This window comes from Ursus arctos, unplaced genomic scaffold (genome assembly GCF_023065955.2).
Source record: "Ursus arctos isolate Adak ecotype North America unplaced genomic scaffold, UrsArc2.0 scaffold_2, whole genome shotgun sequence".
In the NCBI taxonomy this organism is placed as follows: Eukaryota; Metazoa; Chordata; class Mammalia; order Carnivora; family Ursidae; genus Ursus; species Ursus arctos.
Window position 1 is genome coordinate 77,803,548 of NW_026622874.1, and position 27,826 is coordinate 77,831,373.

At 48.9% G+C, this 27,826-nt stretch overlaps 1 protein-coding gene across 3 annotated transcripts in view; it reads left to right on the forward strand.

Annotated features, from left to right (window-relative positions):
• ABCC1 (ATP binding cassette subfamily C member 1) overlaps positions 1 to 27,826 on the forward strand; it is a 131,215-nt gene that overhangs the window by 6,842 nt on the left and 96,547 nt on the right. Inside the window, exon 1 of one of the 3 annotated variants that reach the window (XM_044391560.3) lies at positions 10,124 to 10,354. The exons of the other annotated variants lie outside the window; for them this stretch is intronic. The gene's annotated coding sequence lies outside the window, so the exon portion shown is untranslated. Of the gene's footprint in view, positions 1 to 10,123; positions 10,355 to 27,826 lie in introns of those variants that run through there. 3 annotated transcript variants of the gene reach the window in all.

Consider the following 27,826-nt stretch of genomic DNA (forward strand, 5'->3'; position numbering starts at 1 on the left):
GGCACAGCCTTTCAGAGGAAGTAACATTTGACCTGTGATCTGCATGGCGAAGCTGGCCGTGAAAGGACTAGGGGAAGGAAGTATTAGGTAGCGACAACCACAAGTGCAAAGGCCCTGGGGTGCCTGGAGTGGTCAAAGTATCACAGAGTTTAACTCAAAGGAACTACAGAGCCCATCTCATAAAAATCTTGCCTGCAGCATTCTGCAGAAATGCATAAAGTGCTAATAAAACGGCTTGTGGTAATAAGGGCCTGAAAATTCCAAAGAGGAAGCTTGGCGAGGACATAGAGCCGTACTTGCAGAGGCCTGGGCTTCTGATCCATTTATGTTGGAATGAGTCTCAGGTTTTTACAATTAAATTCAGAGCATACTTTTTTTGTGTGTGAGTCTCATCTGTTACTGAACCAGAGCTGAAAACCCTTCAGGGTCAGATCAAGTTGGGATTCCCCACTCCCCAGCTGCCCATGATTCTCTTCCAATGGCATTTCATGACTGGTTGAGATGACTTCCTTTAAATTGCTAGGAAACTCTTCTTTTAAAACTAGATGTTGAGGGGTGCCTGGCTGGCTGAGTCAGAAGAGCATGCGACTCTTGATCTCAGGGTTGTGAGTTCGAGCCCCCATTGGGGGTAGAGATTACTTAAAAAATAATAGAGTCTTAAAAACAACCAACTAGATATTGATATGATCTGGCTGATTGCATGAAGATCTTGCGTGGTAACTATTTGGATTGTAGTATCATTTTAAAAAAGGCGAATGGTCTAGGAGAATACAGAAGGAAAGTAAACGTTTTGAGTACACCCCCCTTCCCTCTTTTCCCAGAGGTACCTCTGATGATAGTTTCTTGGGTATCCTTCTAGAAAAATGCCAGGCATATGCAAATATGTATGAAGGGGTGAGAGGGTACATATATCTTTTTTTCCTCCCTAGGTGGGTTCATAGTCTTTTTTTTTTTTTTTTTTTTTTTTTAAAGATCTTATTTATTTGACAGAAAGAGAGCACAGGTAGGCAGAGCGGCAGGGAGAGGGAGAAGCAGGCTCTCTGCTGAGCAGGGAGCCCAACGAGGGGCTCCATCCCAGGCCCCCAGGACCATGACCTGAGCTGAAGGCAGCCATCTAACCAACTGAGCCACCCAGGTGCCCCAGATGGGTTCATATTCTAAATAATGTTCTGTATTTTGCTCCCTACACTTAAAAACCGAGGTTGATTTTTTTTTTTCCTACGTTAAGTCCATGCAAATCGAAAGAAAAAGGAAATAACACTTGTTTACAAGCGACATTCTTCTGTGACTGTGCCTTACATTTACCTCAGTCCTACCTTGGCTGCTGTTGGCGTTGGTTCCAGAAATTTGGCAGGATACAGTGCTGTCTGGAGCATTGCTGGGTACTCATTTTTGCATAGGTCTGCAGGTTGACGTAAATGACTCAGCAGAATAAGTTCCTCCTTGAGGAAAGTCTGGGTTCACAGATCTGTGCTTTGAAAATTTGATAGCTCTGAGTGCCTGGTGGTTGCTGTCCACTAATGGACCCACCAGCATTTATGAAGCACCTGTTGTGTTCCTGGCCTTTGAGGCAAGAGTAAGCAAGCTGGAAATTGACCAGGTTCACGTTGCTTCCCTGAATCAGAGAGGATTTTTGTTTGGCTGAGTTAAACCTTGTATTCCAGGGAGTTCTGGCTGGAGAGTGCTTGGTTTTGCTCCCATTTTAAAAAGATAGGGTTCAGTGTTAAGCATTCTTTGTCTTCGCTGTCATTTCAAAAGAGCTTTGACATGAACAATTTAACAGCATGTGAAGTTTTACTCAGAATCCCATCCTGCTAATGCAGCTCGATTTAACTTCTTTTACACATAAACCTTCTGGCTTCATCCGTTGTCTTACTTACAAAAGCAACACTCCTTGTTAAAGAATAAACATCACAGGGAGAGTTGTTTTATTATTTACTTATTTATCTATTTTTTTAAGTAGGCCCCTCGCCCAGTGTGGGGCTTGAACTCATGACCCTGAGATCAGGCGTCACAGGCACTACTCACTGAGCCAGCCAGCCGCCCCCATCACAGAGATTCTTAAAAGTAGTGTTAACCTGATGCTCCCTGGAGCTACCCAGAAACCGAGGTCGTCTTCTAGTCTTTTCTGGGATCATAGAAACGTTCACAAACATAAATGTGTTTAAATAAAAGGGGTTATGTTAAAATCATTGCTCTGTTTTTTTATTTTTACTGAACATGTGATTCATATCAATACATAGAATCTCACTATTTGCATAATAATCTTTCTGTGATATGTGACACGGTCTTTAATACAACATAACTTAATGAGGAACAGCTCAGAGGATCATAGGGGAATGGAGGGAAAACGGAATGGGAAGAAAGCAGAGAGGGAGACAAACCATGAGAGACTCTGGACTCCCGGAAACAAACTGAGGGTTGCTGAAAGGGAGAGGGATTGGGGGGTGACTGGGTGACGGGCATTAAGGAGGCCACGTGATGGGATGAGCACTGGGTGTTATATGCAGGTAATGAATCATTGAACACTACATCAGAAACTAACGATGTACTGTATGTTGGCTGATTGAATTTATATAAAAAACACATAACTTATTTATAATTCTTTGATATTCCAAGTTATAGATTTGTTATAATTAACTCGGTGTTTTTCCCTATTAATAACTGCCACTTGCATTATTTCCCGGTTTTCGTTCCTGTGAACGAAAGCGTCCTCATATATAGGTCAAAATTGTGTAAAATTTTTTTTAGTAGGTATTCGCTGGTTATTTTCCAGAAAGGAGAATGTAGCCAATTCATTGCCGCTGACAATGAATGAGAATTCCCGTTTCTCTGCATCTTCCCAAGCCCTGGGCATCATTGAATTTGTTAATTCGATGGATTAAAAAAAAATCTTACTTTCACCTGCATTTCTCTTTTGGTTAGAAACTGAGCGTCCCTGCAACCTATTTCCTGGTGATATGTGTGTTCTTTTCTGTGCGTCTGTTTTCTGTGTCTTTTCTGCTCATCTTTCCACTGGTTTGCCTTTTTCCTGTTAAATTGGGAGGAGCTCTTGATATATTGGGAATCTTGCCCCTTTGTCTGTCATGAGTGTCCCAGATATTTTTCCACAAGCCACCGTTTGTTTATTGGCGTGTTAACATCTGATTCTTGTGCAGATTTGTGTGTGGTTAGCAAGGGTGTGCTGGACAGGGCAGGACCATTTTCAATCTTCCTGTTTTTTCATTTACTGGTGTAAGAATTTTCCCACGTTCCCATAAAACTTTCTAAATTATACAGTGTCACAGCAATAGGTCCTTGTATTGGTGGACTGTAATTTACATAATTATTACCTGTGGTTTGACATTTAGATTGCTGTCTCTCCTTTCTTTCTTTTAAAGAAAACATTATAATGAGTATCACGTGGAGAATGCCTGTTGCCTTAGTTCTGAGAGCGTATTCTCAGGAGTGGAGCGAGTATCTCAGAACACTTGAAACGATTCCGCTCTAGTTCGAGCTTTTTTTTTTTTTTTTTTTTTTTTTTTTTTTAAAGGGGTTGGCTTACTTCACCATTCTAGCACGGTCTAAGGATACCCATTATTATGGTTGTTTTTATTACCGTGGGCAGATGATGGGTGCGTATTAGTAACAGCGTCTTCTCTGGTCCCTCCAGTTAGCCTTAGAGGCTCGAGACCAGTGGCCCCGAGGAAAGCTGGAGCTGCTGGTTGCTGGGAAGGTGACCTGGCAGTTCTAATTTGGTTAGATTATCTAGGAGCCCTTTGATGAGGCATCTTCCTCAAGATCATTAAGTCACTAACGAGGCCAGGGAGAAAAGACATATGGTAGATTAGACTCTGTCTGAGGACTGCTGTTACAGCATCTTGGGACGCTCTTATCTTTTTTTCTCCCACGGAGATCTCTGGGGTCTGGGTGGGCCACGCCACACTCGGTGTTGGCGTCTGCTGGCTCTCCTCCAGTTCACTTGCATACTTGGCGGGGGTAGGAGCTGGAGAAAGGGCTCAGCCCTGAGTCAGACCCTCTTTATTTTCAAAGGGGCCACAGGGAGTGATGAGCATTGGTCGCTGAAGGCCGGGGGCTGCCTAGACCAGAAGGTACAGCTCCACAGAAACCCAGGGAGGTAGATGGCTGGGGTCAAGAGGCCAGATTCAGGAGCTCGGGTTTGCACGTCGGTCCTACCGCTTCCCAGCATGTGATCCTGGGCTAGTTACTTAACTTCTGGGAGCCTGGGTTGACTCACCCGTAAAGGGGAGGATCATGGTGATGTTGCATGTGTTACACAGTAGGAAGGAAGAGGTGAGGCGTAGAGGGTGCTTAGCAGAGCTCGAGCAAATGCTGCCTGTGGTTCTGGAGGAGGCTGGACCGTAGGGGACAGTGCTGGATATTCGGGGGCAGTGGAGAGGGCATTTCGGGTGTCATGATTCTCTTCTGGTGTATTATCTCCTTGCAACCCCTGGTCCCGTGCAGGCCTTGGCAGAGTTGGAAAAGAGCCCCGTCTGACCGCAGGGATTCAGACATCTGTCCCCAGCATCTGAGACAATTCAGGTTAATTGGCCCAGTTGTTGCGGAGTGTCTGTGGTGGTGTTCCTGGGTGTCTGTGGTGTTTTCCGGGTCTGGGTGAGGCATACCCGGGTATCAGGTATCAGCTCTGAAATTGGGCTGATGTGTGGAGAAATTCATTTTCCCCATTGTTTTCTTTGTAGTTCAGAAGTAAGAAGACTTGCTGAAGTATTTAAACGGATGGCATACAAGTGAAGTTGTGACAATTCTGAGAGCCACTGACATTTGCGTACTTGGAAAGTTCCTGGTTTTCTGTTACCATAAACATGGGAGTGATTGAATTATTTATTTATTTATTTATTAAAAATATTTTATTTATTTATTTGACAGAGATAGAGACAGCCAGCGAGAGAGGGAACACAAGCAGGGGGAGTGGGAGAGGAAGAAGCAGGCTCATAGCGGAGGAGCCTGATGTGGGGCTCGATCCCATAACGCCGGGATCACGCCCTGAGCCTAAGGCAGACGCTTAACCACTGTGCCACCCAGGCGCCCCTGAATTATTTAAAGGAACTTTTTCTTGGACTCTCTTCTTGGTCTGATATCATAAGAGATACAGTATATGAAACCTTACAGGACAAGTGTATTAAAAAGTGAAAATCCTCTATGATGACACTCTTCTGGAGATAATGTCTTATTGACAGATTGGCGTTTTAACTTTCAAATCAGCTGTTTTCTCCCCTTATGCTAAATAGATAATATCTTTTAAAAATAAGGATGGGATCCTGTAAAAACATATTCTTCATTTTTTTTAAAAGATTTTATTTATATATTTGGCAGAGAGAGAGCCAAAAAGCACAAGCAGAGGGAATGGCAAGGGAGAAGGAGAAGCAGGCTTCCCGCTGAGCTGGGAGCCCGACGTGGGGCTCGATCCCAGGCCCCCGGGATCATGATCTGAGCCGAAGGCAGATGCTTACCCTCCGAGCCACCCAGGCACCCCTGTTCTTCTTTTTTTTTTTGGTTTTCACTTACTAATGCATCTTGGATATGACCCACTTTTAATTAACATCTTTACTTGATGAAATGTCAACATCAACCTAATTAAGCAATTTGCTAATAATTGTTCCCTCTCGAGGCAGTTGGTCATAGCCTTGTTGTTTTAGCCTCTGCACAGGCAGCTCCTGGGAAAATGGGAAGCAAGTCTTGAGTGGGTGGGTGTTGGAGGGGCATGTCACGGACCCCCTTGCAGGAGATGGAACCTCTGAGGTTCAGTGCTTATGGTACTGGGCACTCACCCATGTCCTGTCCCCAGTCGGTGGTCTCTGAGGATTTCCTGAATAGTCTTGCCCTGGGCTTGACCACCTCCACTTACAGGGTAGACAAGGGAAAGTGAGCATTTGGTTTTCTGCCTTTTTAGGTGGAATAGGGAGTTGGGAGAGGCTGCCACGTATGTAATTACGTAATACTTTCCTTTAAACCAATTCACTTTTTCTTTTAAACCTAAATCAGTGTATCCCAGACACAGTTGTCTATCACTTTAGAACACATGCGAAGTCAAAGGGTGGCCATATTCATGTGTTTACCGAATAACTAATAACGAGGTTGTTACTGAAATGAAAAAAGAGGGTATTGTGCAAACTGCCCAGATCTGAGGCTCTCAGCACTCAGTGATTCTGCCCCCGGGGGACATTTGTTTTAGGTCGTCACAACCGGAAGGAGGGTACTCCTGGCATCCAGTGGGTAGATGCTGCTGTTACACAAGGCCCAGGGAAGTTCCCCCCGCCCCCCCCCCCCCAACGACAACAAAGTTAGGAGGGCCCACATTTCACCGATGCTGAGCTGGAGAAGTCCTTGCCTGGATTCAGGCCACAGGCTGTGGCGTTCTGGGTCATGTCATGGTTTGCTAGCTGGCTAACTCTCTGTGCACTTCTGTCTTTTCTGGGTGACTGGTGACTGTGTATGTGTGACACCGTATACAGCTAGCCGTGGCCAGCTAGTGGTTTTCAGGCCTGTCCCCACACCTGATGTCAGAGCTCCAGTAAACCCGTGTAGTAGTTTACAAGCGGATATGAATTCAGGATACTGTTGCTCACCCCCCACCCCCACCCCGAGGACCATACGGACACTGGGGAGAAGGGAGCATATGGACCCTGAAGTGGTTGAAATTCTTAACCCTTTTGCCAGGCACGTCCTACCCGACTGTGGGTTTCAGAAAGCACGCTGTGTTTGCAGAGAGGGTTTCTCTGTCTCTCTCTCTTTTTTAAAGATTTTGTTTATTTAGTTGAGAGAGAAAGAGAGCACAAGCCAGGGGCGGGGGAGAGGCAAAGGGAGAAACAGACCCCCCCCCCCCCGAGCGAGGAGCCCGATGTGGGCCTTGATCCCAGGACCCCAGGATCATGACCTGAGCTGAAGGCAGACGCTTCACCGACTGAGCCACCAAGGTGCTCCGAGAGGATTTCTCCTGTGGGGCCAGGCAGACACCATGGCCTGTTGGTGACCATGCCCATTGGAAAGGGCTGTACTTTGTCAACTGGGAGATTTTATTGCCTCCGCTCTGCCTGGCTTTGGCAAAAACAGCCTGGCCTGGGGAAGGAACAGTTGGAGACAAGCAGGCAGCTGGCAGGGGGATGTGGTCGGATGTGCCATTGGCAGCTCTGCCCCAGCTGGCCTGGTCAGGTAGCTTGACAATTACCGCCCCCCCCCCCCCCTTGAAGTTAATTGCCCTGTTATGGAGCAGTAGTGAGGAGGTGGGGCCGGGGTGATGATGACTGTCTCTCAGGGCAGTTTTTCATTTTCCCTTCTTGATTCTGGGAACTTAGGAAAAAGCCTCTTGCTGTCCCTAAAGGTGAATTCGATGAGAAAAGCGTCTGGGCTGTCCTGCATTTCATCGACTCCAAAAGGCCGGCAGCTGTGACACGCATCCCACTTTCAGAGATGCCGTGCTATGCAAAAATGGCCAGTAGAAGGTGGTAGGATGCACGGATTGGGAGGAACCGGTGTCAGAGGAAAATGCAAAGAAACATGGGATTTATTTATTATTTATTTCTTTATTTATTTTATCTTATTTTATTTATTTATTTATTTTAAGATTTTATTTATTAATTTGACAGAGAGAAACAGCCAGTGAGAGAGGGAACACAAGCAGGGGGAGTGGGAGAGGAAGAAGCAGGCTTCCAGCGGAGGAGCCTGATGTGGGGCTCGATCCCAGACCGCCGGGATCACGCCCTGAGCCAAAGGCAGACGCTTAACAACTGCGCCACCCAGGCGCCCCTCTTTATTTATTTTAGAAAGGATTTATTTGTTTGAGAGAGAGCACAAGCAGGGGGAGGGGCAGAGAGAGAGGGAGAAGCAGACACCCCACTGAGCAGGGAGCCTGATGCGAGGCTCGATCCCAGGACCCTGAGATCATGAGCTGAGCTGAAGCCGGACGCTTCACTGACTGAGCCACCCAGGCACCCCCCACACAACGTCGGTTTTACAATCGATGCATTATAACAGCTTCCAGTCCCTCCCTCCCTTCTTCCCACTACTGTGAATCCTTTTATTGCCTTAGGCCTGATGCTGGAAATCCACCCCTGGTGAGTGACACATGCGGCCTCCTTGTCTCACGGAGGCCACAGTTGTGAACATGCTCAGAGGGACATAAGAGTCCAGGTTGCCAGTGTAGCTTCCGTTCAGATCCCGGTTCTGCTGCTTGCTGGCTGTGTGACCTTGAACAAGTCACTTGACCTCTCTGTGCTTGGGTTTTCTCATGTGCAGAATGGGGATGATAGCAGTGCCTACCTCACAGAATTGTAAACTTAAAAAAGTTCCAGTGTGACCAGTGTGCTAGCCCCATTTCTAGGGGCTGTTACTGTCACTCCTCATCCCTTGTCATTGTTGAAATTGTCATCATCCTCAGTACTACACAGCAGTCCCTTGCTCTGGTCCAAAGAGGAGTCTCAGGATCCTGGAGGATGCTGAGATGGGGAAGTACCGGGCGGTGACATGGGTCTAGGTTGTGTCTCGTCCCCCCCTCCCCCCCACCGTCAGCCTCTGTTAACTTCTGCTTCTCTGGGTAACACGGCCTTCTTGGCTCAAGTCAGGAAACCTTTGGACTCTGTGCCTCAGTTTCTTTGTAACATGGAGAACAGTAATAATACCTGTGTCATCAGAGGTTTGTTTTAGGGATTAGACAAGATGAGGCATGCACAGTGCTGTGATCTGTGCCTGGGCTGGGGAAGGCTTTGCTATGACGGTATCTAAACCTTTCTAGCAAAAAAAGCCACCCCCTTCCCCTTCCTCCTTAAGCACCGTTTCCTTGATCGGAGCCCTCCCCTAACCCCGCACCCGGCTTTTAGGCAGTCCTTACTTGTAGATGATGTCTCTGCCCTAGTTCTTAGTCTAGAGCATGGACCCCAGGGGCCAGTGCCTGCCCCTTGCTACTGATGGCCTCTGCAGGGCTGGGAGTGGCTCCTCGCTTTGGTTTGTGACTACTGGGTCATTTTCGACAGGATCCTCTTTTGCTTTGCTCTCCCCTGCCTGGGAGCTTCCTGGTTTTGGCTGTGAAAGGGCCAGCGTGTCTAGATTGCTCCTTTTCTTGCTCTTGGAGTTATTTCCTTTGGACCTGTGCCCATAACTGGGCTTGTTGGGTTTCAGGCCGGACGGAGTCTCTGGCTTTTCTTTGCATGTTTCCGGGTTGCCCTTCAGATAGATTTATTCACTCCTTCTGCTTGTCCAACACGTATTGAATGAGCACCTGCTGTGTGCAGGCTAATTGGTCCTGCTTTGGGGAGAGTCCAGGTAGGAGGGAAAGAGACACTTGGAACTCCACAGGGAAAATAGTTGGGAGCGTAGACTTCTAGAGCATGTGCCAAGTGCCAGGGAATGTTCTAGATGCTTTATGAGTGTGGGGTTTTCATCCCGACAGTAAATAACCTATGGAGAAGGGACTGGGGTTATTCCCATCCTATGGATGGGGAAACAGAGGTGAAGTCACCCAGAGTTTGGCTGGGAACCCCTGCCCTGTGCTATAGGAACAGAAACACGGGGGTTGCTGCAGGAAATAACACGTTTGGGTCTTGGTGAATAATGGCGGAGATGGGCACTTTAGATGGGTGAGGCCTCTGCACCAGCTGGCATCTGAAGCCGCCGTGGAGGGATGAGAAGGAGCTGACCACGCGGGGGCATTCCAGGCCCAGGACAGAGCTGGTGGGAAGAAGCCGGGTGAGATAGAAGAGCAGTGAGAGACCTTCCCGGCCAGAGCATCAGAGGCTGGGGGAGGGTGTCATGGGCTGCCGTGGGGGCACAACTGTGCCTTGCAGGGCTACGTTAAGACTGATAACCTAGTTAGTATTAACTAACCCTTCTGGTGCTCTTGAGTCCCAGGCCCTCTTTGAAATGCTTTCCATTGAACCCTCAAAACAGCCTTAAAAAGTTGGTGGACTATTGTCCCCATTTTACAGGTGGGGCACCCAAGGCCCAGGAAGGTTGTGTACCTTGTTGAAGGTCCCACTGTTCCTCTGTAGCAGAGCTGGGACAGAACCGTGGCTGTTTGGCCCAGAGTCCGGGCTCTTAGGCGTGGCACCGTCCTGGCACCGAGATGGGAGTGTCCCTAGTGGCCTGTTTTAAAATAGCCATTGTGGGTGCTTCCAGGTCAGCGGCGGGACAGAAGGACTCCGGGCTGGGCCAGAGTGGAGTCTTTTCCAGCAGGCTGTGCCAAATGACTCTGGCCCAGGCTCTTGGGTGGCTTCGGCATTGTGGCACATGGCGTTCTGAGCTGTCGTGACCGCAGTAGCAGTAACAATGTGGTAGAGGTGGCAGAGGTGAACTCGGCCCCCGGCGGTTACACCGTCCCCCAGCACACAGGGTTCACAGTCAGGTAAGAGGTGGGTGACCAAAAGTCAGAGAGGTGGAGTGACTTCCTCAAGGGCACACAGCCAGGAAGGACTGTGCGAGGTCTTGAACCCGGGCGTCGGCACCAAAGCCAGAGCTCCCGACTACCGCCTGCGGCGTCCATCTCCCCCCTGCTGCGACGCAGTCTGGCACGGACAGGGAACACGCAGCTGGGATTTCCGCTCAGAACAGAGAGACCGTGGCGTAGGGAGGAGGGCGAGCTCGGATGCTCTGGGCCAGGGGGCCGGGGCGTCTCGGGGGACTTTTGGAGGAAGACAGTGGCTTTCCCAGTTTCCTGTTTGGGGCTGTTCTGGAGAGAAGGGACTGAGAAGAGGGAGCCAGAAACTTAGCTCTCGGTTTCACAATGCTCAGGCGCTTTTGCAACGTATGGGTGATGCAGCACTTTCCTGGTGGGAATCCCAACAGGAGCTTCGGTTTTCCTTTGCTTAACTCGCTCAGGCCCTGGCCTGTCCTCCTGGCCCTGTGTGTCACCCGATCCCCTCCTGGTGCTTTGTTCTGCTTGTTGATGGGCATACACACCCGAAGCTTGTCCAGTGACTGTCTTGGCTCCTGCTCTGCGATCCCCTTAGAACGCTGTTGCCCCGTCTCCACAATGGCACATGTTGGCATGTTTGCGGCCCTTAGGTTTTGCCTACTTCGGGAAACCTGCCCTGAGCTCCCAAGTGGAAACGATGACAGTGACAGCCGCTAATAGGTCACCAAGTGCCCATCTCTTGTCCCCTGCTTGACTTCTCAGGGAAGCAGGACTTGCAGTGGTGAGCCAGCCTGCCTGTGTTAACTTCCACTCCTTCCACTTCCAGGCTGTGCCACCTTGGGCAAGTTGCTTTCCCTCTCTGTGCCTTGACTGCTTTCTCTGCAAGATGGGAACATCCCACTGGGGGATGAAAATGAAATCATGTAATGTAGATTTAATCCTCATGGTGATTCTGAGAAGCAGGTGTTGTCCCTGCTGTGAGGACGAGGAACCTGAGTTTTCTTCCCCTTTGCTAGGTGAAGTAACCCCTCTGTCTGTTCTGGGGATCTCTTGTCATTTATGTGTAACTTTTCAGTGACCCTTGGTACTTTTAAAATCTTTCGTTACACTTACTGAGGTACCCATCCTACCTCCTGTACCAGATTCTAAGCTGCTTGAGGGCAGGATACAAAGGTGGATGTCGTGGCTCCACTCCTGTTACAAAGCAGGGCTCAGTAAATGTGTTAAGTGAGTGGACAGGCAGATGGATGGTCTTTGGACTCACTAGGTATTGGTGGAAGGAGTGGGGCTGTATAGAAAAACTATTAGGACAGTGGGTCTCAGGGCACCTGAGTGCCTCAGTTGGTTAAGCATCTGCCTTCAGCTCAGGTCATGATCTTGAGGTCCTGGGATCGAGCCCCACAACGGGCTCCCTGCTCAGTGGGGAGTCTCCTTCTGCCTCTCCCTCTGCTGCTCCCCCCGCTTGTGCTCGCTCTCTCTCTCTTGCTCATTCTTTGAGATCTCAAATAAACAAAAAAAGAAAAAAAAAAGACAATGGGTCTCAACTGGAGTGATTTTGCCCCCCCCCATGGAGACATGGACATTTCTAGAGACATTTTTGTTGTCATGACTCGGAGTGGGGAGGAAGCTACTGGCATCTGGGGGGGTAGAGGCCAGGGGTGCTGCCGGACATTCCACCATGCACAGGACAGCCTCACAACGGAATTGTCTGGCTTCAGATGTTAACTGTGCCAAGGGTGAGAAATCTCGGGTTAAGGGGGCATGTAATCTAGTTACAAGCAACATAGCAATGGGAAAAGACACTGCATTCACATTTTTTTTTTTTTTTAACAAGTGCAAACGAGCCCTGTCGAGATGATGTATCTTCTTACCGAGGTGATGAAGTGGGGCCGGTGTGTCCTTACTAGTTTGTTTTTAAGAGGGGGAACGTTAGGTTCCAAAGACAGCATATGGGAGGTGAGAATTCACATAGTTAAATTGACCCTGGGTCTTATTCATCTTTTTTTTTTTTTTAAACTGCTTTGTTGAGATACAATTCACAGACAATATGAGTCATGCATTTGAAGTACATAGTTTGGTGGTTTCTGCGTAGTCACAGAGCGGGGCATCCATCACCGCACTTGATCTTGGGACCTTACTTGTCTTTGTGTCCTTCAGCCCTGGCCGGCCGTGTGCCTGGTGTGATGGTCACAGATGTTGGCCGCATCTAATTTATCGTTTGGGGAGACTCTGGTGTGTCTGGTCTCTAGCTTTCCCAGGTGCTTCTGAGTGCCTGCCATGTGCCAGAAGCTGCGGTAGGTGGGAGGTGAACAATCCAGGCCCACCACCTGGGCATTCACTGCCTCTGTCGAGTTGACAGCCCGAGGGGAGGGCAAGAGAGGGGGAAAAATCATGTTCAAGGTAAACAGTGTCAGGTCAGGTCATATGAAATTCCTGACCTTCAATGATGTTTGACCTATGGCCAGGGTTGGCAGACGTTTTCTGGAAGGAGTCAGGTGGTGAATAGTTTAGGCTTTGCGGGCAGGGTGAAATCAAGTGACCGCACTTGGCAGCAGGCAAATCATCTCTTTTACATTTTGTATTTAGAAATGTGAAACCCGTTCCTAGTTTGGGGGACAAAACAGGCATAGGGTCAGATGTGGTACATGGGCTGTAGTCTGCCAACTCCTGACCTATGCAAATGGCATTTGCATGAATTTTGTTAGGCACGTGTATTATACATAATGTATTACATACTGTATTGTATATTCGGTAATATACGTAGAATTAAAGTATTAAGATAGCATGTAAAATATCAAGTACTATCTGAAAGACGTATTTAATGACTGTATGTGAGTGCTCCACCATAAATGTGTGGAGCTCCATGAGGTGGTTAAATGAGGGATTGAATGTGCTTGATGGGGGTGGGGAGGGGGCAGGCCTCCCTGAGGAAGGGCTGCTTCTGTTGAGGCCCGAAGGCTGCCTCTGAGTTGAAGCCAGGGCAATGAGTGGGAAAGGGCTCCAGGCAGGGAGAACAGATTGTGCAAAGGTCCTGAGGCATAGAATGGTCCAAGAGCAGCAAGTGAGGCGCTTCAGGCAGAGCATCAGGATTGGGTTACAGTTTAAAGCTATCCCTTTTGCTGCGGGAGGGGAGGCCGGCGACCGGTTAGGAGCCTGGTTAGTAACCCGGGTAACCCAAAAGATATTTGCCAGGTGTGGAATGGATTGAATGAATCCCCTATCTTCTAGTGGTGCACCACTTTTTACTTTGATTATTTCATATTCATAAAAGGACTTCCTGTTTATCAAAGAGATACCAGAGTGGTTAGGTTCTATTCAAGCAAATCCATGTGCTGTCGTTTCCCTGATGATTTCTCTACTATCCACTGTTGGAACCAGTAACATCTGATAGAAATAGAAGGCAGGCCATGTGTGGGGTTCTAATTGGTTGCCACATTAAAAAAAAAAAAAGTACAAAGCAGGTAAAGTGATTTTAATGATTATTTGTAAAGATTTATTATTTGAGAGAGAGAGCATGTATGAGCAGGGACAGAGGCAGAGGGAGAGAATCTCAAGCAGATGCCCCACTGAGCGTGGAGCCCGACACGGGGCTCAATCCCATGACCCATGAGATCATGACCCGAGCTGAAACCAAGAGTCAGACATTCAACCTACTGGTGCCGGGTGTCTGATATATTTTATTTAACTCCATATAGGCAATATGTTAGCATTTCAACGTGTAATTTATGAGATATTTTGTGGGTTTTTTTTTTTCCATGCTAAGTCTTTTAGATCCAGCGTGTGTTATAGCCCTTCTCTGTTTGGTCTAGCCTCATTTCAACTGCTCAGTAGCCCAGTGAGGGAGTTAGTATATTGGACACTATAGGTTTAGATGGTTTCTGTTATTTTGTTAAAAATCAAACATTATATAATAATATTTGTAGAACTGGGGGCGCCTGGGTGGCTCTGGTTAAGTGTCTGCTTTCAGCTCAGGTCGTGATCTGAGGGTCCTGGGGTCGAGCCCCGCCTTGGGCTCCCTGCTCAGTGGGGAGCCTGCTTCTCCTTCTCCCTCTGCTGCTCCCCCTGCTCATGCTCTCTCGCTCGCTCTGTCAAATAAATAAATAAAATCTTAAAAAATAATATTTGTAGAGCTATAAGCCACCAGGAATGCATACTCCTGCATTTAGTGATTTTTTTTTTTTTTTGCCCAGCTTTATTGAGATGTTGACTTACCACATCTGTAAAGTTCAGGTGTATGATGTGATGATTTGATAAATGTGTATACTGTGGAGTGATTATACAGTAAGGTTAGTCAGCACCTCCGTTCCCTCACATTATTACCCTTTCCCCCCTATTTAGTGGTGATAATTTTTAAGATCTACTCTCAAAACAGCTTTCGAGTATATAATAAGTATTGTTAACTATTATCACCATGTTGTATGTTAGATCCCAGAGCTCATTCATCTTATAATTTCAGGTTTTTACCCTTTGACCAACGTGTCCCTGTCTCCCCCACCCCCAGCCCCTGGCAAGCACCATTCTCTGTTTCTAGGAGTCCAGCTTTTTAATTTTTTAAATTTTTATTTGTTATCTATTTTTAAAGGTTTTATTTATTTATTTGAGAGAGAAGGAGAACACACGTGGGGCGGGGCAGAAGGGGGAGGGAGAGGAAGAGAACCTCAAGCAGACTCGCCCCCTGAGCATGGAGCCCCACGTGGGACTCGATCTCGTGACTCTGAGATCATGACCTGAGCCAACACCAAGAGTCGCTGCTCAACTCACTGAGCCCACCAGGCACCCCTTTATTTTATTTTTTAAAGTGTATTTAAAAAAAAATAATCTCTATGCCCAGCGTAGGGCTCAAACTCAGGAGACCCCGAGATCAAGAGTTGCATGCCCCACCAACAGAGCCAGCCAGGTGCCCGGGGTTTTGGCCTTTCTCTGTTTGGCTTACTTCACTTAGCGAAAAGCCCTCACGGTCCACCCGTGTCGTCAGCCACGGCAGGATGCCCTTATCGGTTAGCGCTGGGATGATACCCCATCGGGTCTGCACACATCCCATTTCCTTTATCCCTCCATCGGCCAGCGGGCGCCACGGTCGTTCCCGTATCTTGGCTGCTGGGAGCCATGCGGCAGGGAACGTGGGGGTGCACATCGCTCTCCGGGATCGGGATTCCGTTTCCTTCCGATACACTTCGTGACATTGTACAGACTGGATTCCCACAGGGATGGCCGGGCCAGCCTTCATCACCGCTTTTATGATTCTCATTGTGTATCTCGGGGTTATCAAGCTTAACCCGCACCACCTTGCTTTCCGCCTGCAAGGCTTTAGTAGCGATTAAGTGAAGCTGTTGACCTTCGGGTCAGGCTTTCTGTGTTTTCTTCAGCTTGAGGAGTAATTTCTAAGGGGATTCCTCCCATCATTGTTTGGAATAGCCAAAGATTGGCAGCAACCCAAGCGGTGGGCAGTAGGGGCCTGGGTAAATAGACGGTGTCCCGCCCATTCCGCGGGGGAGTGGGGATGCTTCCAGAGGAAGGTAAGAAGTGAGGACAAGGCCAGCCTCCAAGATCATTTTTTTTTAAGTGAAAACGTCAAGATACAGTCATCGGATTTGGTGTAAACCTCTTGGGTAAAGAAATGGAAAAATAAGACTATGTAGTTGTATTTGCCTAAAGAATTCCAGAAGAGTACTCAGGAAACTCAGATGTGGTTGGGTTTGTATGTGGGAACGGGATGCCCGGGACCCTGCAGGCGGAGAGGGAGGCAAGAGTAACTTTTTACTATTTGACACACACACACGCAAATATACACATATATTTGTACACACGCATATATTTAAATTGGAGTCTCATTCTGCCTTCTAAAATCAATTTTAAAAGAAGTTGATATTTTCTGTTATTTCCAGCTCCTGCCATTTATAAACTTGTTTTCTTTTTTTAAGATTTTATTTGTTTATTAGAGCACAAGCAGGGGGAGCAGCAGGGAGAGGGAGAAGCACACTCCCTGCTGAGCAGGGAGCCGGGTGTAGGGCTCCATCCCAGGACCCTGGGATTAGGACCTGAGCTGAAGGGCAGCCACTTAACCAACTGAGCCACCCAGGCGCCCCTGCTTCTGCCATTTAATGACATTTCCAAAGCACCTTCCCTGTGGGGGAGGCAGGGATTGTCCTTTAGAAAGTGCCCTGGGCCTTGGGCGAGCAGAACCCTTGATGAGCAGAGCAAGTGCTGTGGGGCTGGGTTAATTCAGGGCTGGGCTAGGGCAGGGTGCAGTGGGGCCACAATGGCCAGGGGTACGGAGGCTTGAAGGAGCGTCAGCTCGGTGAGGGCACAGCCAGCCCTGGCCTCTGGCTGGCTCCCTCCACACTGTTTGCTGGGTGCGATACCATGCACACACTGCATGTTAAAATGATAATATTTTGCGTGTAACTCATGAAAATGTGGCAGGGACATAGGAAGAGGTAGATCTGGAAGTAATCCCAATAACAGCCGTGACATTTATTGAGCGCCTGCTGTATGCTCCGGCCTGTACTTAATTGCGTGCTTATTTGCTTCATTCCATTGGTATCCCCACTTTACAGCTGCGGAAACTGAGCTTGGTTGCTTGCCCAGTGACACGTTGTGAGAAGCCGAAACTCTTCCAGATAAGGGGCGTGTTTGGGGAGTATGGATTCTAATCTTGATGGGGGGAATCTGTTAAATGGGGTTTCTCAGCCCCAGTACTGTTGCTCTTTAGGGCTGACCACCTCCCTGTGGGGGGCTGTCCTTGCGGTATCATGTTTGGCAGCATCCCTGTCTGGCTTCTGCCTGCAGAATGCCCACACTGTAAGTTCCATCCCAGCAGTGACACCAGAAATGTCTCAACATTGTCAGACGTTCTGTGCGGGAAAACTTGTGGAGGCAAGTTTGCAGAGAACCAGTCTCTGGAAAAAATAAATCAGATGAAGGCATGAAATCCATGGTCCCCACCTCACTCAGAGTGAAAGTTAAAAATGCCTGTAATGGCCTGTGAGTCCTGCATAGTCTGTCCCTCCCTGTCCCTTGCCTTCCTCCCTGACTTCATTTCCCATTAATGTTAGGTATATTGCATCTCTTTCGTTGTTGCAAAATACCAGATGTGTTCCTACCACAGGACCTTTGCACTTGCTGTTTCCTGTGGGTTTTCCCCCCCAAAATGGTCTTTTGGCTTACTCCCTGGTTTCTTAAGTGTGTTACTAAAAGACCCCTTCAGTAAGGTCTTGCCACTTCTCTGTGTCCTTTTGTCATAACACACATACACACATATGCACACATATACGTGCATGTGTGTATATTTATACATGCTATATGTATGTATTTTATATGTGTATATTTTTTCCTTTTCTCTTGTTTATTCTGTGTCCTCTTACAAGGCTGTCAGCTCCAGGAGGGCAGGCCCTTTGCCCTGCTGTTCACAGCTAGGTCCTCTGCAGCTGGAAACAGTGCTCAGTAAACGGATGAATGCTGTGTGTCCTGTGTCCCCAGACTGCTGTGTCCCCAGATCTGTTCCTCTGGCTGGCACACGCCTGACCCCTCTCCTGTCCCTGTAATGGGATCAAATGGAGGATTTCGTGAAGCTCCAGAGTCTGATCAGAGGAGAGGAAGTGGCTGGGGACAAAGTCAGCAGAAACGGTCAGGGCCGGATGGAGACCATGAGGGCAGGTGTGTGCTTCATAGGGAGGGGCCCATCATGGGGAGAGTTGGGGTCAAGGGAGGTTGGAGCACGCTGCCTGCTGCTGTTGACATTTGGACACCTGTGACAGGCAGCCATGGCTCTGTGTTCTGCTTGGCTGTCAGTCCTTTTAAGACAGGAGTTGTGGCTTGGCAGGTAACCCCCCGTCCCTGTCTTGCTAAGATGTTTTGTTCTGCACTTTGGGTGTCAGGGTTCAGTGAGGATTTGGGGCTCTTGTTTGTGCAGGGCCATGCCCTGCCTTCCTGGGGGCTGGGGGTAAGGTCTGGATGTGGCCCTTCCACCCCCCCCCACCTCCCCTTAATATTTCTGGGCTTTATTCTTAGCTCTGGTGAGTCAGAGGCTGAGGAAAGGCCGCAGCTCAGCCCAGCAGCAGGCACGGGCCATCGTAGCCCCCGTGACGCTGGCACCTTCTGCCCTTCTCCCCCCACACACCACCATGGGCTGCACCGGCCTCTCGCGGTGCAGCCTTAGACCTCCCAGTCTCTCTGGCCTGTGCCGGGGAAAGCGGAGGCCCCATGCCATCTCTGTAAACAGAATTCATGTCCAGAAGCCCAACAGGCCCTGACCGACTGACCTGACTACCGGCTCCCCTGCACTCCTTTTCTCTGCCTGCTTCTGCTTCCGAGCTGTCCCTTTGCCGGGTACCTTGCCCTCGGATTGGTTCTGAATATGGCTCTGTAAGCGACCAGTCACCTCACCTCTGCTCCTCAAAGACGGGGTTCATTGCTTAGTTGTGTCCCACAGATTTCCTTCTGTGCCTTTGCTGGGGCCCTGAAGCCGGCCTGTCTGGGTTTGAATCCAGGGCCCACCCATGTGCCTTCCGGCAAGTCTTCTTGCCTCTGTGCGCCTCTGTGTCCCTCTCTGTAAAATGGGGACGATGCGGGACCTGCCTCATAGGGCGTGGCTCTGACCACGAAACAGAGCGATGGACGTTCAAGCAGACACATGGGCGCCTGGATGGCTCAGTCGGGTAAGCGTCCGACTTGATCTCAGCTCAGTTCTTGATCTCAGAGTCGTGAGTTCAAGCTCCACGTTGGGCTCCACACTGGATGTGGAGCCTAGTTAAAAAAAAAGAAAAAGGCAGCAGCACAGTGCCTGGCTCCTTGTCCGTGCTTTGTACAGGCTTCTGTCCTAGTCGCGCTCTGATCAGCCTGAGTTGTGGCCCCATGGGTTCGCCCTGGCTTCGTGGCAGACCCCAGCCTGAGCTGCCCAGAGCTGATGGGACATCTCTGTGCAAGCTAAGGCCTTGACCCTGCCGTCTGCCCTGCAGATTCCGTATTAGATGTATTTGCAGATGAAGGACACCAGGGCCAGAGAGCTTAGCTAATTTTCTGAAGGTCAAGGGGGCAAAAGTGAGTGTTGGTGGCTGGATTCAAACTGAGGCCCTCCGACTCCAGGGCCCTAGGCTTTGTTGCTCTTGCTTGTATTCATCTTACTTATTCCCTCCCTCCCCTCTGCATTTTTGAAAAGGTGGATACGCACACCTCTTCTCCCCTGTGCCTTTGCCCCTGCCGCCCCTCTGCCTTGGACATGCCCCCCCCCCCCCATCTTTGCTCACTTGGCTCTTTCTGATGCTTGCACTCTGCTCTGCCGATATGTCACCTTCCCGGACCCTCACCTTGCTACTTGCTGTCCCGACAGCCTTTCCTTTCCTGTATAGCGAACAGTGCTCTTTGCAGTTATGAGTTGTGACCTTCTGTCTTTGTAGGAGTCTCAAGGGGGCAGGGACCATGTCTGATTTATCCCCACATTCCCCTGATTAGTCCAGAGCTTGGCACTGAGTAGGTACTCAATAAATACTTGTTGTGTGATGGAGAGAATGAATGAATGAATGAATGAATGAGTGAATGAGTGAATGAAAAGAAAGAAAGGAAGCAAGCTAGCAACCAACCAACCAAAACCTGTTTTTATTGGTTTCTTGGCCAGGAACTGAACCTGGAACCTTTTGGGTCATGTTTAATCCTCCTGCTTGTTCTGTAATAGCTGGGTTCTAGAACTAGTCTCATTTCACAGGTAAAGAAACTGAGGCCTGGTGGGGCCGCTGCTTTAGGGTGGTAGGGGCAATTTTTGCCTCCCCAGGGGCTATTTGGCAATGTCTGGAGACATTTTTGATCGTCACAGCTGGCCGTGTATGTTGCTTGCAGGTTATGGGACCTGAGTTTCTGTGAAATGGGTTTATAGCGCCTGCCTCCTCGAGTTGTTTGTGAGGATTCAATGGGATGTGTGCTTACTGGCATCTCTTGGACAGAGGTCAGAGACGCTGCTTAACATCTTCTGATGCACGGGCTAGCCCCCTCAAATCAAAGAATTTTCTGGCTACAAATACCAGTAGTGCCAAGGTTGAGAAACCCAGGTTTCAGGCTCAGATCTGTGACGAGGTGGAAACTGGAACCTAGACTCTCCAACCTTGTGTTCTTAACCATCCCCTCGCATTGCGCCCGTTGGAGAGGTGGGGGCAGTTGTAGCATATTTCCATGTCTGGGTCAAAACATTGCTTCTCCATTCTGCACAGATGCACTTGGACTCCCTAAGGCCTGAGGACGTGTAGTTGATGCCCTGCCTCAAAGAATGTCACCTTCCAGGCTGGCTCAGGCTGGGCGGTGAGGCTGTGGCCGTTGCAAATCCGCTAGAGTTCCAAGCACCTGGCTGAGAGGCGGTGCAGCCTGGGAGGTTAGGGCTCACTGTCAGCCTCTGTGGGTTCAAAGCCTGGCTCTGCCTCCTTCCGGCTTTGTGACCCTCTGCAAGCTCCATGACGTCTCTGGGCCTCAGAATCCCCTGGTCCGAAAAGGGTGAGTTCTGAGAGTCCTGATTTTGTAGGGGTTTGAGTGGACTCACGCTTGGAAAACACTTACCACTGTGCCAGACATTTCAACTACTGGGCGCCCAGTAATCATGTGCTTCCTCTTTGTTCCCAGCCCAGCATTTAGAAATGTCTGCCCTTAAGTTCCTGCTGTTGCTGTTTATTTATTCAAAATGCGAATTCCTTTTGTTATTATCGGTACATGCAGAGTGAAAAATACAAACAGTGCTAAAGATAATAAAACAAAATGAATAGTGTCTTCTCAGCAGCTCTAGCTCTGCCCCCCGGAGATAGTCCCTGTTAGCTTTTAGAGGTTTTCTTTTTTTTTTTTTGTATCCTTCTAAGAAAATTTCCCTGCCTTTAGAAGCATCTGTATACCCTTTTATACCAATTTTAAATGGGAACAGTAGTACATGCATGTGATTTAAAAAAAAATGCAAACCGAACATTCTCTAGGAACACAGAGGCATCTACACTTGGATTCAAATTCCTGGCTCCCCATGCTGCTTGCGAAACTCGGTCTCAGTTTCTGTATCTGTAAAATGGGTTTCATTCTAGGGCCTGCCTCCCGGAGTTGTTAGTGAGGATCACATGGGATGTAAAGCACTTGGCTCGGTCCTGGCACAGGCCGCTAAGAACCCCCTCCGTAAGCCTTCAGTCTTTTTGTTTCTGTTGATGGAGGAAGGTGCCACGTAATTTCTTATGTGCAGGTCATTGCTCGACTATCGTCCTGGCCCAGAGCTCTTTTCTGAAATAGCATCCAGCCCCCACCATTATTCTCTGCCCCCCTGTACTCTTCTTTAGGGCATGTGCTGCCATTGGACATGGCTATAGCTGTTAATTTATCTGTTTAGTATTTGCCTGTTTTAATAGAATGATCCCCTGAGAGTATGAACTTGACCTCCACATGTTACTGGAACATGGTAGTCTCCTGATACATAATTGTCCATTGAGTGGTAGAAAGCCACCTATCATGAATTACTGACACAATCACATGGGGGAAAGGACCTTCAGACCCCACTGGAATGCCACATTCAAAGTAGGTCCTTGTAACTAAAGAGGTCAGAGCAACCCTCACTCCCAGATGCAAGTGACCAAGAGCCGCGGTTCGGATTTGTCATTGCGTACCCTCCTGTGTTGACCATTGGCTTGCCCTCCTCTCTGGAGCCATCCCTCCTGTCCCGAGGTCAGCCAGTAGGGCCCTGGGCAGGGCTGTTTCCCTTGTCCCTGCAGGCCCTGGCCTGGCGTCCCTCTAGAAGCTCTGTCGGCCGGGCCGGAGTGGCAGGCTGTGGGGGGAAGCCCTGTGGGGCCCCCGCCGAAGAGATACCCCAGCAGACGGCACTTTGGGGACCGGCCTGATGGAACTGAAAGGGCTGGTCAGCATCAGGACCACTCTTTGTGGAGCTTGGCAGCCCTGGGGTGGCTTCTGGACCTGACCCAGCCGAAGGCAGCCATGTTGCCTGTGTGAGAACCATTGAACGGAGCTGAGGAGGGACCCAAGGAAACCTGAGGGCACGTGTAGGCAGAATAACTGCCCCTCCACAGGTGCCCCTGGCCTGGTCCCCTGAACCCTTGAATATGGGATGTTGCACAGCAGAGAGGAATGAAGGCGGCGGATGGAAATAAGGCTACCACTCATGGTCGACCTTGAGAAGGGCGGTGTCCTGGGTTATCTGGATGGGCCCAGGCATCATGGGGGTCTTTGTCAGTGGAAGAGGGAGACACCAGAGCGTAAATGAGGAGAGGTGTCAGCCTGACCAGCACTTTGTCTGATGCTCTCAGCTTTGAAGATGGCAGAAGGGGCCATGATCCGAGGAATGTGGACGGCTTCTCGAAGCTGGAAGAGGCAAGGAAATGGGTCTTCCCTTAGAGTCTCCCGACAGAACACAGCCCTGCCCACACCTTGATCGTAGCCCACGGAGACCCCTTTCAGATTCCTGACCTCTACAACTGTAGGATTCAACAAGTGTGTTACTTTAAGCCGCCAAGTTGCTGGTGATCTGTGACAGCAGCCGTAGGCAGTGAGGACAGGGAGTGGGTTCTGCACTTAGTGATGATTGGAGGACTCACACATTTTCCTCTTGGCCCAGATTTTTCATAGACACAGGCACAGCTCCAGAAGGCCCTGCACAAATTCCCGTGTGCCCCATCACGAGGAGCCAGCACGGGGTGGGGGTGGGGGGCAGCTCAGTGGTCAGGCTTCCTAAGTTTGAGCCCCAGCCTCGTCACATACAAGCTGGGTGACCTGTGGCAGTTTAGTTTTCATCTCTGACTCTGTTCCTTCATCTAACAAAGGAGCATCAAAATAAAACCTCCCTTCTAGGTAGTCATAGAGGTTAAACAAATTAACTCACTTCAGACGCATAGAAATAGTGCTGGCACATAATTAGTGCTCAGTTAATGCTAGGTGGTATTATTATCAGTAACAATATAAGTTCACCATCTTAAGAGTATAATGGTATAAACTTCATTTATTTTTATTACTGATGTAAGACTTAAGATTACTGACAATAGTCCTTTATTGAGTGTGTGGGACCCTGTGTGTATGTAATTTTATTTGATCTTTGGGATAGCTCTAGGAGATAGGTATTCTCAGCCTTAGAAATGAGGTTCAGAGAGGTTCAGTAACTTGTCTAAGGTCACAGGCAAATAGAGAAGAAAACTAGGTCTAGGAGACAAAGGGATAGATAGTCTTTTGGGGAGATGGCGTGAAGTGATGAGAAGGAGAATAGGAAAAGGGGAGAACAGAAGGAAAGAAATGGACCCTAAAAAAATCATCTGAAGAGTTTGTATGTAATAGTAATAATCAACATTTATATGGGTTTTTATGGTCCTTCGGGGAGGAGACAGTAGTAGCCCCATTTTGCTGGTGGGCTGTTTGAGCCTCAGAAGATCATTGATTTACCCAGAAGTATGCTACTGGTAATGGTATAAACCCTAAATTCATGCATGTCAAATTCTGAATCGTATTGTTGTATAGAAGTTGACTCAGTGGATCAGAATTTGTGTTATTAGGATGCTTTGTATTGAGAGAGCAAATTCATTTTAAACTTGCATAAACACAAGTGAATTTATTGGAGAGGTCCAGTGGGAAGGAGGACTACAGGATAAGTTTGATCCAGCAGCACCTCCCTTCCCCTCACCCGTGGCACCAAGTGCCAGTTTCTGTCATATCCACCTTTTATAATGTCCACTTCGTTCTCAACTCTCCACAGAGGTGACACTCCTTCCTTCCCCTCCCAACTTTCGGTGCTTCCCTTATAGATAGCCAAGGCACCTGTAAACTGTACATCCTCACCCTGCATCACTGGGGACAAGAGAGTGGTGTCCTTGCTGTGATTGGGTTGATGTGGATCAAGCTGTCTTAGTTCCTGGTGCCTCAGTTTCCTCATCTGTGAAATGGGCATAGCAGCAGTCCTTGTGAGGACTGGGGGACATGCCTAGTACATCGGTGCTCAGAGTGTGCTGGTTGTCATTATTCTGCCCTGAGAGAGAAGGGTATGAGTTGACAGCACTCAGTGAAATGTTAAGAACTCCCAGACCTCATGGGCCAAGCAGCCTTGAACTTGTGCCACCCCCATCCTCAAGCATCAGGGCTGAGAGTGGTGGTGGAGGGGGGCACCCATAAAAGGGTGACGAAGCAGTCGTATCCTGTGAAGAGAAGCCTGGGTTGGGGGAGCGATGCACTTTCTGTATCAAGATTTTCTCGGGCCTGGGTCAGCGCTGGTGACTGTTTTCTGGACTCGCTTCTCCTGGGGTTGAATTTTGTCACCAGTATTGGGCTGATGGCCGCTCCATTAGCAGAATCAGAGAGCCTGGTTTCTGAAGCTCCTGGATCCAGAGGCAGAGCTGCTGGATGGAAGAGCAGGGTAGCTGTCGGCTCTGGGGTCTCGAGCAGCGAGTTGGCCGGCAGACTCTCCGTGAATCATCGCCCTTCCTTAAGCCTTCCAGTGGCCTGCATTCGCTGTTTCCTGTCCAAACCCCAAACAGCAGGGTCACACTGCTGGTCTCCAGGGGAGGCCAAGGGGATCTCTCTGTACAGAAGATTCATTACAGCCCCAGCCAGCGAGGGACACACTGGAGGCCCGGATGCTGTTGTCTTCACTCTGGTGACAGTTGTCAGGGCTGCTGTTGGGTGGCTGAGGTGGGGTGGGGGCAGGTGGCATATTGGCCGCCCGTGAAATTTCACCTTCACAAGCAGATTTCCCCTTTTCACATGCACCCCCCCCTCCCTCCGGCCTCTCCCTCCAGGTCGGGGTGGGCATGTGGCTTGGAGCAGGAAGCTGCCTTCCAAAGGGCTGACGTCTGCCTTCGCTGAGCTGAGCGTTCTTTGGCCTCTCCTTGCCAGGAGTTGTGTGTCCTTAGATGCTCCCCGGTTTTCTCTTGCTTACTTCCTAACTCGAGCGTTTGCCTGTCCTCTAAGCCTCCCGCGTCTGGGCCGTGCCGGGGGCAGTGGTGGGGATTATAGTGAATTCTTGGCGTCTGCTACTAGCAGTCACCCCTTGTTTCTAGAGTATGCCGTTCTGTGTGAAGCCCCTCTCACACACTGTGCCGTTTGCTACTGGCCAAAACCCCTCCAGGCCCTTGTGTTTTCCTGACCATTTTCCTGGGGAGGAGACTGAGCTTGGAGAAGTGAAGTGACCTGCCCAGGTTCGCAGGAGGTCGGGGCCCGAATTTCAGTCCACATCCACCTGACCAGGAAGCCCAGGGTCGTAGCCAGGCTCTACCTGGATGGATTGTTATTTATTTTTTTAATATTTTATTTAATTTTTTGATAGAGGAGGAGAGAGAGAGACAGAGCAGGAGCGGGGGTAGGAGCAGAGCGAGAAGCAGACTCCCCGCTGAGCAGGGAGCCCAAGATGGGGCTCAATCCCAGGACCCTGGGATCGTGACCTGAGCTGAAGGCAGACGCTTAATGACTGACTCACCCAGGCTCCCCGATTGTTATTTTTTTAAAAGCAAAGTAGGAAATAATGTTTGGAGGGGCAGGGAGGTGAGGCATGGCATGAGCCATTTACTCAGTAACTTCTGGGTACCTGCCTGGTGAGGAGGGTAGGAGTCAAGAGTAGTTACACATGGTCCTGGCACTGAGGTCCTTGCGTGGTCCTTGTAGGACAGAAGTTGTGACAGGTAAGAAAACCATTGCGAAGGTTGGGGGGTGGGTCTCATGATTTGGAGAGTGGGGAGGAAAGCTTCCTAAGGAGATACCCAAGTTGGGTTTTGAAGGATGTGTAGGAGTTTGTTACAGCAGAATGACATTGCAGGGAGAGCCTCTAGCAAGAGGTATCCCAAAGAACCATTTATTTGACCAGCAGCTAGGGAGTGCCTTGAAAGCAGGGACCATGGCCCTCCCGAATCTCCAGTACCTTGAATAATGCTTGACACATGCATGGCAAATGCTTCTTTGAGTGAAGGCCTGAGTTGACACACTGGGGAACAGGGTGGGAGAAATTGTAGGAGAAACAGACGGGGCTCCGATGGGGAAGACCTCATGAAGCATAGCAAGGATCAGCTTTTGAACGTGATTGTGAGCCATCTGAGGTTGCTACCCAGAGGAGAGAGGACAATCCGATCTGTCCCATTTATTAAAACAAATGTTTAAGTCTGACTTTTCTTCCGAGCCGGAAAATCTTACTGCTTTCAAACTCACACGAAAAGATCTTCCATTTCCCTCATTATAAAGGGAAAAGGAATTTAAGCTACAGTGAGGTATTTTCCACTCCCACATCTGCAGAGATCAAAAAGCTTGTAATACATGGTGTTTGGAGAGGAGTCACCCTTGTACCTTGTTAGGTAAAGTGTAAACTGATATCCCCTTGGAGGGCAGTGTCTAAATTTCAGATGCATGCACCTTTTGTCCCAGCAGGTTCACTTCTGGAAAGTCATCTTATAAATATGCTAGCGTGTGTGAAATGAGGCACTTACCAGGTTATCAGTTCACTGCTGCACTGTTGGTCTCTTAGAGCAACCCAGTGCCCTTGTCAGCAGCAGGCTGGTCAAATACAGTCGGGTCCATCATCCAGTGGAAGACCAAGTACCTGGAACAAAGAATGAGGAGGCCCTTCATTTGCAGTGCAAGGGTGTTATTAAGAGAACAAAGCTGGGCGCCTGGCTGGCTCAGTCAGTAGAGCATGTGACTCTTGATCTTGGGGTTGTGAGTTTGAGCCCCCCGTTCGGTGTAGGGATTACATTAAAAAAAAAAAAACTTAAAAGAAAAAGCAAGGTACAGAACAGTGTGAGGAGTGTGCTTCCTTCATTCGATAACAGAAATAGGTATTTTTGTTAATATATATGCATAAAATATTTTCTGGAAGGTACTCACAAGACACCAATCATGGGTGCTTCTAGAGACAGGACCCTGGGGGGTTAGGGACTGGGATAGGAAGATGGCTTGTCACTTCTACCTTTATTCAAAAGAAATACAATTAAGTTCTCAAGTATAGAACATATCTGTTACTGAAAAAATCGGTTTCTAATATTAAGTTTAAAAAAAGGTACAGAAAGGACTATGTATTGTACTTTTTGGGGGAACAAAATTGATACACTTTATCTGGAAGATATTTGGAAGGATGCACAAGATGTTAATAATGGTAGTTTTGCCTGGGGGGTGGGATGGGGGGTTGCAAATTCAGAGAGGGAGACTTCTTTTTCACTACATGTATGCCATTTTGTGTAGTTTGAAAAAAATTTAACACATAGACCTTATGACCTGTTAAAAGTAAATTAATAGGAACATGGATGAATGAATGCCTGGTTGGTTGGGTGCATGGGTGAGTAGATGTTGGGTGGGTGGATGCATGCATGCAAGGGTAGGGAGTGGGTAGATGGATAGATAGGTGAATGGGTGAGTTGGTGCGTGGGTGGGTAGATACATGGGTGAGTGGTGCCTGGGTGGGTAGATGAATGGGTGAGTTGGTGCATGGGTGGGTAGATACATGGGTGAGTGGTGCCTGGTAGATGGACAGATGCATGGATG